This window comes from Erithacus rubecula (assembly GCF_903797595.1).
Source record: "Erithacus rubecula genome assembly, chromosome: 4".
Classification (NCBI taxonomy): domain Eukaryota; kingdom Metazoa; phylum Chordata; class Aves; order Passeriformes; family Muscicapidae; genus Erithacus; species Erithacus rubecula.
Genome location: NC_136686.1, coordinates 6169660 through 6182981, shown reverse-complemented (window position 1 = coordinate 6182981; position 13322 = coordinate 6169660). Strand labels below are relative to the sequence as shown.

Below are 13322 nucleotides of genomic sequence, written 5' to 3'. Positions count from 1 at the left end.
CTCTCACCTGGTTTGCCTAGTCCTGCTCTTTTTAAATGATCACTCTTAATGACTGGCTCTTGGTTATGAGTGTGGTTTTCTGGGATGAGGTTTTCTTGGGTTATGAGTGGGTTTTCTTCATACTGAAAGTGAACTTGGATTGAACTCGGTGGAGGGCTTTGCTCTTGCTGTGAGGCTGGAGAGCCCCTGGCTGGCTGTGTGCCCTCAGGTCAGGGCTGTGTGTGACATGGGAGCAGCTATTCCCTCAGCTCCTGTTCTTGGATGATAATTTACCCTTCCAGTTAAACCAGAAAAGCCTCACCCTTTCCCAGAAGTCCTGACAAGTCCCAGTTTTCACTCACCATCCTGAACTCCAGACTTTCCCTGGGGGCTGTCAGCCTTCCTGGCATCCTAATGCAGGGATGAAGCCTCTTGGATCTCTGTGTCCTGTGCCCTGTTCAGGCTGGAGAAATGCTGGGATGAGCATCACAGCCAGTCCTATAGGAAATACTTCTGTAAAAGTCTTCAGAGGTGAGGGTGTACAAGAGGGGTTTCTTTATCTTAGGTGTCTGGTAGGGTTGGTGTTGGGGTTTAACCCCAGCCAGCAACTAAATCCCAAAAAGTCACTTGTTCACTCCTTTCCTGGTGGGATCAGGGGGAGAATTGGAAGGGTAGAAGTGACAAAGCTTATGGGTTGGGATAAAGATGGTGTAATAGGGAGAGTAAAAGCTGTGCACACAAGCAAAGCAAGGAATTCATTCTCCACTGTCCATGGGCATGCAGGGGTTCAACCATCCCGAGGAGATCAGGGCCCCATCACAGGTAAGAGTGACTTGAGAAGACAAACACCTGCACTCTGAACATCCTCCCTGAGCTTTATGTACTGAGCATGGTGCCACACATGGTCTGGAATGTCCCTTTGGTCACCTGGGGTCAGCAGTCCCAGCTTTTCCCCTCCCAACTCCCTGTGCACCCCCAGCCCCTCACTGGGGTGGGGTGAGAGCAGGAAAGTTCTTGGCTCTGTGCAAGCCCTGCTCACCAAGAACTAAACCATCCCTCTGTTATCCCCAAATCCAAATTTTAGCCCTTACTGTCCACTGTGAAGAAAATTAACTCTGTCCCAGCCAAAACCAGCACCGGAAGTTCGTTAGTCAAAATTAAACGGAGTTTGAGGAAGGAAGGACGCGGGGGAATGGGAAATGAAGCCCACTTCCCTAGCAGCCTTGGGAACAAACTGAATCCTTGTGTTGCCAGGATGTGAGGCATTTCATTCCCTTTTGAGGAATGCAGGGACATGTTCCCTTCCTCACCAGCCAGCCAGTGGCTGTGCAGCTTGCCCGAGGTGTGGGCTGCGGGTGTGTAACTCTGACTCTGTCGAGAAGGAAATGACTAAACTTGCTGTCAGACCACAGTAACAAAGAACATCTTTGATTTACCAAAATAGTGGTGCTGGAGAGGCTTGGGAGTAGCTGTGGTGCCAGCTGTGACAGGCAGTGGTGGCCAGTCCATGCAGCAAAGGTGCAGCTGCAGAATCCCACAGAATCCCACACCTCACTCCTCATCTCCTTCCCCCTGCCCAACCGCTGCCTGCATGTCCTGGCAGCCTGGGCAACAGGAATCCCAAAGATCCTATCAATCTGGGAGCCTCAGCTCCAGCCAGATATTTGTAATGAAGGGGAGAAGCTCCATCTAATTATAGGTTTTCCATTTCAACCCTTCATATTACTTTAGACTGGCTTAAAATAACACCGTTAACTAACAACTTTTCCATGGCTTTGCAGTTTCATACATGACATTCTGCAGTGCCCTTTATAGAAACCTCAAATATTTTTTTTTCCTCGCCTACCACATTTTGTGTCTTTTTCCATCTGGCAGATGTTTTTTCCCTGCTTTGCACAGGGCTCAGTACATAATTAATCTGTTGCAATAGCCTGGAGCCCCAGTCCTGTGACAGAGTCTGCTTGCACAGGCTCCTATGTCCTGCTCAGTTCTGTGTCTTTTTTTCTTCCCCCTGGTGGTTTTGTTCAATCTACTCTAAAAAACTGTTCTGACTGTTCTGGGTATTCTAATGAGCACCTAATCATTTGTGTGCCTTTAGATTATAGCTTTTTAATGTATAGCCCTGAAAATGTTTTGGGTTTTTTTTTTTTCCCTCCCAGTCATACAAGCACAGAATTCTCTCTCTTCCAGTTTACAGCTTCTGGATATTGGCAGTTTGTTGCCACAAGTCAACAATTAGTTAGTCAGTGTGCCTTTATTCCTACTTTTTGAAGCTGATTCTTTGCTTTTTGATCATGTTACTTGCTTGTCTTAAACCCCTGCTCTTGCTCTTGGCATGAATTTTGTTTGGAGAGCAGTGTCTAAGTGTGTCAGTGAAGTGTCCCAGGTGGGAGCACACTGGGCTGTTCCTGGTTGTTTCCATCCTTCTACCAACCATATTTCACTGAGCACTCGTACTTGAGTCACTGATTCCTAAGCCTCTTCTAATGGGAGCTCATGTAACTGCATAGGCTTGGGAGTTTTTAGTTATTAGCCCAAACTTCTCTTTTACATTTCAAATTCAAAGCTTACCCAGAACCTTCTCCTGGAACAGTTTTGTCAAACTTCAGATAGCTCCTCTTTTCGCCACAGTCTGTAGATGGGAGCATCCAAAACTAAAACTTTCTGTCAAACCACAGGAACAGAGAACATCTTTGATTTACCAAAATAGTGACAGTGAAGAGACTCAAGAATAATTTGGGAGTGAGTTGTGGGGTTGGTTCAGTGCTATGGGCTGCTCTGACTTCTACTGGCTTTCCTTCACACTCTGATTTTCAGATGTTCAGCAGTGTTGGGTGCTTGTTTGTGGTTTGTTTAGGTGGCAGAAGTGAGAAGGAAGCCTTGCCAAGCATTACTCACCTTTGTTTTGTGCTGTATGTGTGTGAACAGCTGGGGAGGTCAAGGGCAGGCACAGGCCAACTGTGTAATGTAGAGATACTGAGAAATAATGTTGCTGGGAATTATTTGGAATTAACAAGCTCATTTCCTTTTTGTACATCAGTTGTCATCCTTTAATCTCTTGGTACTAGCTTTTTTTAAATGCTGTTATGTACATCATCCACAGTGCTTCCTGTATCCTGTGTCACTTGATAATAAACTTTTGCAAGATATCACTGTTAATTCATCTCAGGCTTTGAGTGATTAATCAAAATCTCTATTTCCCTTTTTCTCAGTGTTGGAAGTTTATATGGATCAGTGGTACTTGCTCGAGTGACAGTGGAGATCAACACTAAATCTGCTCCTGTGGGTGAGTAATCTAAAGTTACTGCAGTGCTGATGTCTATTATCTACTATCTGCTGGTTTTTTGCTTTTTGATATCTGACACAACAGTTCCTTTGGGCTTTCATTGCAAATGTCATTAAAATGATGCTGTATATGACTTCCAATAAGAGTTGTAGAAGAAAGTCAATCTGCTTCTGCAGATATCCATTGGTTTTGTATCTTTTAAAGGATGGTCCTTACTTAGTCTAAGCTGTTGTTTAGAGTCAGAGAAGTGTGGACACTGTGTTTCCACATTTTAATGACAGTGGATTTAGGGTTAATGTGTGGCCTCTGGCAGAGCAATGAAGTATATTTGGATTATCCAAGAAGCAAGACTGAAATGAGCACTGGAGCTGTTCTGTGGCATATCAAGGGTTCAAGCAGTGCCAATGCACCCCAATTTGGAGGGTTCAACTCCAGCACAAGATCCCCCTGGACATGCTGTGACTGAGTGATGCAGCTGTGCATGTGCAGTTAATCTGACTCAGCAGGCCTATGGCAACATGCTGAGAAACTGCCAAGAGCTTTCAGATTACTTGGGCAAGTTTTTGAGAAAATGCATTCAGTAAAACAGAGTATGTGTTGTGAGATCCTTTGGAAGTGTCCCAGTTCTGTTGGCTTCAAGGAGTAGCATTTTGCATTCAGTCTAGACTGATTTGATCCAAATAACCTAGTGCATGTCAGAGCTGGCAGTCTTGTTCTGGGAATGGTTATCCCTCATCTACCTTGTTTTGGGTATTATGGTATGATTTAGCATCCTAAATTCCAGCTGGAGAGCTGGATGACATTGCTGAGCCTGCACTTGATCCATGCACCCCATGGCTGGGATGTGCTCATCCCATAACTCCACAGCTTGGCTCCCAGTCCCACAGGATGTGAGGACTGGTGTCTCATTTAAAATACCATTTCCCTTATTTTACTCCCTTTTTCTGTATAGTCCATGGAGTGTTTCTTCGTGGCTCTCCGACCCTTCCCACACTAAATCACTGTCCATGAGCTCTCTCTGGGATTCATAACTCCCCAAGGTCTTGCACCAGACCTGGAGGGAAGTTGATGTTGTTGCTCCTTGTTTGTCAGAAGCCCTAAACCCCACTGCCAAAAGCTTTTATTCCCTGGGTTTTAATCAGAGGTCTGCAGGCTCCCGGTGTGGTTGTCACTGTTGCCTCCCATCCTGGTCACATTTGTTCAATTTTATCACTGCTTATCAGGGTTGGTGGGATTACACTCCAGCTGGATGTGCATCCATCATGGCTCTAAAAACATGGTTAAAAGTCTGATGCTGGCTGGCAGCCACGTTTTGCTGGATGTGTGTTTGGAGACTTTCAGTGTGTTGGCATCACCATGTGAATATCTTGCCTTTGCTGGAAGTCTCTGTCTCTTTGGTCTCCAGATGCTGTGCTGATTCCCCTTCTCTGGGAGCAGCAGAAGGCCTGGGACATAAATCTGCCTGGTTTTCCCTGTCACTGGTGCTGCTGCTCCCTGTGTGTGTCCACATTCATCCAGGGCTGGAGTAGCAGGTGCTCAGTCCTCCCTTCTCCATTCCTGTGGCTCCAGTACTGGCAGGTCTCTGGCACTTGGAGGAGTTGGACCTGTTGCCCTCAGCAATCAGTCTGAAAAGCCTGATTTCTCCAGGTGCTGCTTGCTTGCCCCATTAAACAGATAAATAAGAGTCTCTCCTGAGGAGGTGGCAGGAAATTCCCGTGCCTGACTCAGTGCTGGCAGGGGGCTGTGTTTGGGGTGCTGGCTGCTTCTCCCTGATGGAGAACCTGGGCTTCTTTGTGGGGTTACCAGAAATTCAGCACAGATGTCTGACCTCCAGTCTCACCACACAGAGTACACCAAAGTGTTCAGAGTGGAGTTTCAGTGCCTCTCTTTATCCATAAAAACATGGATTTCCATCCTGCTGTTCTCTCCCTGGCCAGCTCCATGTTAAACATGCTGCTGCCAGTTCAGCCTTGTCCCACAGTAAGGCCACATGTAAAAATAATCCAGAAAAGCTAAATAAGGCTTTTGAAATAAGCCTTTAGCAGAGACAGCTGCTTCAGCATGGTGCCATGAAGACAGAAACTTGGCTAAGTCCATGTAGCCAGAGTCAGTCTTACTCCCTGCAGCTTTTGCTCTTTCCTGCAGGTGTGTCTCCATCCTCCTCCACAAGCTCTGAATTAGGTCTGTGCTTGGTGGCAGCAGGTTTTTGGTGTGTCTAAAGATGAGACAGAGCATTACATGCAGCACTGAAATAGTGTGCAGTCCACTCTCTTACAGTGCCTGTGTGCAAGAGGCAAAAATCAGTATTTGTTGGGTTTTCCCCTGCTCAATGTCCTATTGAATACAGAAGGGAAAGAAGCACAAGGCTACTTCTATGTATTCCATTTATTGGCACTTGATGGCTTGTCCTGCAGGACCCAGCCCACACACAGCTTTTCTTGGGCTTTTAATAGTTGTGCTAAACTAAATTTGGCTCCAAATAGTAATAATTTCAAACATTTCCCCAGATCCTGTGGCTGTTCTGCATGTTTATGGGAGGTGCAGCACTGCCTGTGGTTGGGGCATGGAAGGGTCCCCAGTCACGCTGTGATAGGGATTTTTGTGGTGTCTTTTCCCTCCCCTTCTTTTGAGAGGAAATACTGCTGCTTGCAGAAAAGAAACATGTTACTGTCCATTTGCTCCTCACATTTTATGTGATGTGGTTTTGGGTGACCTTAATGTAACTTAAAGTTCTGCTCACCCACAGTTCTGATGGTGGCTCTTTAATATACATAGATCTGCAGAGAGGGGGATGTATTTATCTGTAAACAGTGAGCAGCCTGCCCTGTTTATCCAGCATGTGACCCCTCTGCTCCACACAGCGTTTTCCTGCCTCCCTCCCATCCGGTTCTTCTTATTTTATTGACTTTCACAGTCCTGGAAATTGCTTTATATTCAGAAAACATTAATTCATCCCTCACAAAGCTTGCAAATCTGATTTTCAGTTCTTCACTTCTTCTTTGAAAAAAACCCTCTTTTTGCTCTCTTTAAGACTGAAAATATACATTTTTCCTGTTTATTTAGACAAGCTTATTTTGTCTGCAGAAATCTTGTCTAAAAGCTGTTTCTTTGCTTGCATTTATAATCCTCTGAGGTTTATGTATTGGGAATAATCTTTGTGAGCTGGAAAAAGATTGTCCAATCCGTTTTAAGATGTCCCACTTTTTGAGTATTGCATCTCATTAGGAATGCAGTTGGCTGTTTGCATGGCTTTTTTCTTCCTCTGTATAGCTTGGGGGAGAAAATATCTCATTTCTTTATCTAGTAATAATGCTTGGCACTTTGCATCTTCAAAGAACTCTATGGCTGTGGATTGAATAATTCCTGTAACATTCCTGTGTAGTAGTTTCTCATTGTCATTTCCCCCATTCTACAGATGAGCAAAGTGAACAAGAAACCACGTGAGCTTAGGCCATGGAAAGACAAATAAGGTCAATTTGAGTTCCCACCTTCCTGGCTTCTACTAGAGCAAAGGAAAGTTTGATTCAGTTTGACACAAAGGGAAATGTAATGATCTTTCCAAACCTTCTTAACTACTTATTTGAGTGCATTTGCTGATGGTGTTTTTTGGTGTTGTTGTTGGTTTTTTTTTTTTCCCCCTAAATAACTCTTCCAGATGACTGATGTGGTTGTCCCTTCTTAGTGAGTGGTTGGAGGTGTGTGAGGAATTGCCTGAAGTTTCATACCAGTGAAGCAGCTTGTTAATGGGATTAGGTTTGTGGGGTGTCACTCACTGCTGTCTGGGGGATCTCTCTGCTTCTTTCCTTCTCTTTCCTCTCAAATCAGAGGCAGGGGAGATTTTCTTCTGTATTATCTGGGAATATTTTTTTCCCCATCTTGTTTTCCATCTGAGACTAAGATGGGAAGAGTGAGCCTCGAAATGGGAACTGTGTCAATACATAGCAGCTGATCTTTCTTGTTTCATCCACCACATGCCATGCTAAGATATTTTTTTCCCTCCCATGGACTGTAGTGGAAGCTGTTGGCTCAGAGTTCTGTCTGGAATGATGTCATTCCATAAATAATTTCATACAACTGCACTAGGCTAAAGACCTAGATTTACAGCTGCTTAATGAGCTGACAAGACCCCCAAAAGTTTTGCATGGCGTTTAGAAAAGGTGAGTGCAGTAAACCATGGAACAGGCACTCTGTTACAGAGGAAGTCATGGTAACAATTTTGTTGCCTATTTGCTGTAAGTTAGTTAAAAGTTACTTTTTTTTCAGGAATTCTGGCTTTTTACAATGTTGCTTCAGAGCTCTGGGCACTGTTAGGACAGTTTAGTCCTCTTGGGGAGAACAAATAATCTGCTAGGTGCAGAGAGGCATGGAAATCACATGAAGAATTCCTTCATCTTCCTTAGGAAAATCTCGTGGCTGCTTCTCTGCAGGCTCTCAGAGGTTCTCTGGCCACCTTCTGACTGGCTTCAGATGCCTTGTTTGATAAACTTCCAGGCAAAAAGCCTTGCATGGCTTAACACAGCTTCATTCTGGGCATGCCTTGCTAATGAAGGCCGTGGAGAAAGCAGCTGTCTCCAGCCATGTGCTGGTTTTGGGGAATGCAAAACTTTGCAGAGCCTTTTTTAGGGGCTCAAGATTTAGTTCCAAGATTATATTTAGTTTTCTGTTTCTGATGGGTGGGGCAGGTATCTTGATGCCTTAGATGAGCCCTTCAGTGATGGACAGCAGCACCAAGTTATCACAGCCAGTATTTTTATTTTCATTTTTCTCTGACTTCCTTAAATAGCTGATACCTCATTTGTACATGCTCCTTCCCAGTGTTGGGCAGAGCTGTCCTGAGCCACTCTGTGGTACCAGGGCTTTGGTTTCATCCTCTGCTTCTCATGACACCCAAATTGCTGATTGTTTGTCTGCTAACTTTTTAAGGATCTGAATGTGGCTTTTCATGAATCTGGATGTTTTTCCCTCCCTGGGATTAGGAAACCCTCAGGGCTGAGTTGGGACCTGGACTTTGCAATATTGAGTGCAGAGCAACTGTTGAAGGCTTTCCTGCCTTGCCAGCAGGGTGTGAGTACTTGTGGTGGGGGTCTTGGTGTCTCTCCTTTGTCATCTGACAGCTTCTCTCACTAGATTTTGATTTCAGCTGCTTAGAAGAAATGTCAGCAGCTCAGCATGTGGGGAACTGCATGTGCATCTGGGGTTGTTCTGTTGTGTTTGTTTTAATTTTGTGTTCTGTAGGTTTTTTGAGGTATTGCATCCAAAAGTGGTGAGCAACTCCAGTAATGTGCCCAGGGTGAATGGCTCAGATCATGCTGATACCCAAGGAATTTTGTTGAGATCCTTCAGGATTTCTGGGTGTTTTTTTTCCAAGAAGAAGGGAAGAACTTTAATCAGATTTGCAAGCTTTGTGAGGGATGAATTCATGTTTTCTGAATATAAAGCAATTTCCAGGACTGTGAAAGTTAAGAGGAAGGGACCAACTGGCTGGAAGGTGATTGCCAGGGAGGGTTGGATGAGTTTTTTGCTTTGGTTTTATTTTTCCCCTGGGGCATCAAACAACTGTCAGAAAGCACTATGATGTTCAGTGGAAAACCAGCTGTTGTCATTTTTACCGCTCTCCTCACTGCAAAATGGTGAGCTCCCCATTTCTCCTTCATTTGAAAGGCTGAGGTGGCACAGCCCAAGTCTGTCAAGTGATAACTAGGGAGCCTGGCTGTGTTCTCTGGGGGGATTCCAGCTGCAAGCTGCCCCTCTAAAATGAGCAAGGAGGTGGCTTCCAGGCTGAGTATCTGGAAAATATCAAGGGGTAGGTGACAAGGTGTGAAAGGCAAGGGCCCCTCTGTGCAGTGAGGGCAGCAGGAGAGGTGCTGGATGCAGCTGGAGATGGGCTGGAGCAGGAGCTCTGTGTCCAGTCTTTCCCCTCTTCCTAAGGGAGGCTCAGACCCACCCTGCATTAACTTGGTCACTACAGATGTTTTCTTATCTAAAAACCAGATATGCACCTGAAATTGTCCTTCCAGGATTTGGAGCTTTTTTCATAAATCTGTCTGTCTGCCAGTGTTTTCAAGGACACATCACACTTTAAATAGTGGCATTAAAATAATTGCTTTTGAAATGAAGGGACGGTCATGTGCCCTACATCAGAAATTCCTCTTAGTGCTTATTAATTTGGTATATAAATGTCATGGCTTACATCCACAGGGTGTTTGTATTGAATTTTTAGCTGCATCAGTATCTCTTTCTTCTCAGAATAAATGCCATATAATCTGGTAATGAGCAATATTCTTAATTTAGAAACCAAAAATAGGACATAGACAAATCTGAGTTACTGGAAGAAAGTAGGAAATAGCCTTACCTCATGAGGGGAGAGCAAATTTAGTTGAATCATCTAGTGTTCAGTGTAATGGTAAGACCAGAGAATTCCATCTGTTTCACTAGGATGGCACAATAATTGCTATATTCCAAAATCCTGATCCTTGTCTGGTACACCCCTTCTAAGGTGTGTAATGGGGTAATTGGGAAACACCCTTCTTTCCCACTCTGAGTAGGTCAGTGCCCACCAACTGGAGGTACATTAAAGAGGAGGGATTTAGGGTTATGCCCTCCAATACCCTGTTTGAGGGAGGTGAAGTTGTTCCTCTGAGATCTCCAGTGAGCATCACTGGCTAGGACAAGATGAGAATTTGGGAGTGGAATCATCCTTGCTGTGGCATGTGGGCATCATCCAGGATCTCTAATGTATGGAGCACCTTCCAAGCCAGCAGTCCTACACCTGAAGGAGGTGCTTTTCCTCCTATCCTAAGCAACTGTTCTTGAGGAACAGTGGTGGAACCAATGGTCATATAAGCATCAGTGGCTGATAAAGTCAGTCCCTGATACACTAAGGATGGCAATACTGCAGGATGTCCCCATGGGGTGATACTCAGTGGCTAGTGCTTGTTTTCTCCTCACCATGAGGGGCACAGGCTGTTAACTTTTAGCTCTGGTGCTGTCTGAGTGCTGGGCAGATGGGTGAACTTTGTTCAGTGGAAGTTTTCTGTGACTCATTCCCTTTTCCAGACACAGCCTGCTCTCCCAGCCTGTGAGCTCTCTCAGTGCAACAGAGCAGCACTTGTTTACCTGATTCACTGGGTGATTTTTGGTTTGTGTTCTATATGCAGTAACAGTGGCTCTGTGTAACCCTAAGTAAATTTTGCCTTGAAATATCTTGGTAAAGAAGTTGCCTTTATATGCGATGGTGGTGTCACACTGAACCAGAGTGATATGGGGCAAGATCCATGTTGGAAGTGAACATGTCTTTGTTGCAGACTTGGTGTGAGTTTTGGAACTTCAGTGTTTCCCTTGATCCTAAACACACACACACACACACACACACACACAGTCCCAGAGCTGTGCTCTGGTGGTGCCTCTAAGTGGAGAAGGAAGGCAGATTGTGGCCACAGTGATCAGGGTGTTTGTGGAGATTTGCTTGTGTTGTGTTTGTGGCAGAGGCTGTCTGTCAGCAGATGGTTGAAGTCAGTCAAGGTGAGGAGAGCTGGTGTTTTACTGAGGACCTTACACAGAGGGCTGCTATTTACTGCTGATAGCAGCCACAGAATCTATATTTTGAGGTCCTGTTTTGGTCACTTGGTCAAACAGGCAGCAGTGTTAAGCAAGTTCTCAGCAGCATTGACTTCAGTGGCATTAGAAACATGCTTGACATCAAATGTGGTCTTGTGCAACTTGCTGGTCTCAGGCTGGGTGGGTCTTGCTGAAAAGCTCCTGTGCCGACAGAGAGACTGTCGCTATTTCAGGCTGTGGTTCTGCTCAGCTGTCAATCCAATTTAAGGGGACCAGATTATAAACACTGTGAAGTGCTGAGCTGGTGCAAAGCTGCTTTGCTGATAAGGAACTGTTCAAAATATTTGGAAAGTTCAACTCTGCTGCAGGACTGGGCAGCCATTGCTGGCTCCCCTCCCAGGCTCCGTGCCAGGGCTGTTCTGGCTGCTGTCCCTGTTGGCTGCGTGCCGAGCGGCCGAGGCTCGGCGTGCCCTGGGTGTCACTGTGCCTGAGGGACACTGGGGGATGGCAGGGTGAAGCAGCCATCCTGGTTCTGCCATCTGGGCAGGGGACAGCTGTCTGTCCCTGTGGGGACAGAAGATAAAGTGGTGCATCCCATCCAGTGCTGCAGCATTGCTGGGAATACCAAAACTGAGCTTACAGCAGCTCTGGTCCCATTTTATTTGTTCCTGGCTCCCAATACAAGATGAAGCTGTGATAGGTGGGAATGCCACATCCTTGCCTGAGGAAGAGCTTTGTTGACTGTCAGTGTTTCAGCCCCAGAATAGTCTGGCAACAGAGCAAATTGGCAGCTTGCAAGTGCTTGCAGGAGCCTCTTTGTGGATTTGGTTGCTTTTTGCTCCAAGACCTCAGCAGAGATTTCCACGGTTCCTCCCTTGTCCTGGCCCTTGCCCTTTCCCACCCTGTCCTTTGCAGTGCAACAGTGTGCTAGTGTTTTATTGCTTCCCTTGCAGATTTGGGCACTGATGGAATTTAGAGAACCAGAGGATGGTTTGGGTTAGAAAGGATGTCAAAGCCCATCCAGTTCCAATCCCCTGCCATGGCAGGGATACCTTCCACTATCCCAGGCTGCTCAGAGCTCCATCCAGCCTGGCCTTGGACACTTCCAGGGTGGGGACAGCCACAGCTGCTCTGGGAAACCTGTGCTGGTGCCTCACCTCCCTCACAGGGAGCAATTTTTTCTTAATATCCAATCTAAACCTGCTCTCTGTCAGTGTGAAGCCATTCCCCCTTATCTGTCACTCCAGATCCTAATGAAGAATTCCTCTCCAGCTTTCTTGTAGGCCCCCTTCAGATACTGGAAGGCTGCTATGAGATCTCATATTTTTGTTATCAAGGGGTGTGTCATGTATAAACTGAACACCTTTGCATTCTGTGAGTATCTAGAGTAGCTACACTTGCATGTTCCTACTCCTCTGTAACCTATCTCATAATTTCCCTTAGGGACCTTCTTTGTAGCTGTGCTGCCATTCCCAGAATCTCTGCCAGCTGTGCTGCAGTGCTCTGGGCAGGGAATTGGGAGGAGTGATGTGCACAGTCCAGCATGAGCATGGTGGTGTGTGCTCTGGATAGCTCCTGCAAGCACTCACCTGGATCAGATGCCTGGTGCCAAGGGATTTCCTGGTGCCTGGGTGTGATGTTAAGGTGTGTTTTCCTGTTAGCAGGATGTTGCCAGCCAGTGATTATCCCCCTGTCACTAAAGGTAGGGGCAGCACTGCTTTGAGCAGCTGAAATAGCTGCCTCTTGGGAGGATGGGGAAGCCCAACAGCATTGCTACATCAGGAGAAACTATGAGTGCAGTCAGGTCTGACAGGAAGAAACTGTGTAGGTACACTGCAGACAATAGTAATGGGCTGCATCTGTCTCCTCTGGTGCTTCCCCTATCTGATCAGTTGTCAACATCTGCTAATCTCTGCTGCCACAGAACATGCAGACAGCTCTGAGGTTTGTGTTGTTAAGGGTGTGTGCTGTGTATAATTCACAGGGTGTTGTGACAGCTGTAGGGAATGTTGTGATCCAGCATTGGGGTATGGCTGTGTTATCTCCTGGGTTATCCAGGAGGAGTTTGGATCCTTGCTGGTGTTACAGCAGGAGAGGAAACGTGTGTGGTCATGTTACCCTCAGCAGACATTTGCATGTGGCTCCTTGGAGCACCCAGGTGCTGGCCCACAGCCACACTGGCATCTTGGGATCCTGTCAGATCTTGCAAGCAAAGAGCACCAGGCTGGGTCACAGCTCTTGGACAAGAAACTTCCAGGGAACAGGCTGCTGATGCAGATACCACAGACATCCTCGTGGTGCCCTGTGTGTTCTGACATGCATGCTGGGTGTGTTTCTCTTTTTCTGTTGTCACTTGGTCTTTTCTGAGTTCAAAAAGAACTACAATTCTAGTATCAGTGAGAAATAAATTGACTCTTTTCTCACCCATACCATGGCCAGTTGTAAAGGATTTGAAATGAGTGTTTTGAAATCTGCAGAGGGGAATAACATTGATTGTGAG

General features: G+C 45.9%; 2 protein-coding genes across 6 annotated transcripts in view; one reads left to right on the top strand and one right to left on the bottom strand.

Annotated features, from left to right (window-relative positions):
• The window catches only part of LOC306801299 (dynein axonemal intermediate chain 7-like), a 253256-nt gene that overhangs the window by 116165 nt on the left and 123769 nt on the right, over positions 1-13322 (bottom strand). The window lies entirely within an intron of this gene.
• PPFIBP1 (PPFIA binding protein 1) overlaps positions 1-13322 on the top strand; it is a 121835-nt gene that overhangs the window by 25253 nt on the left and 83260 nt on the right. For all 5 annotated transcript variants that reach the window (XM_079304212.1, XM_079304207.1, XM_079304205.1 and 2 more), the window contains exon 2: positions 3192-3265. The gene's annotated coding sequence lies outside the window, so the exon portion shown is untranslated. The remainder of the gene's footprint in view (positions 1-3191; positions 3266-13322) is intronic.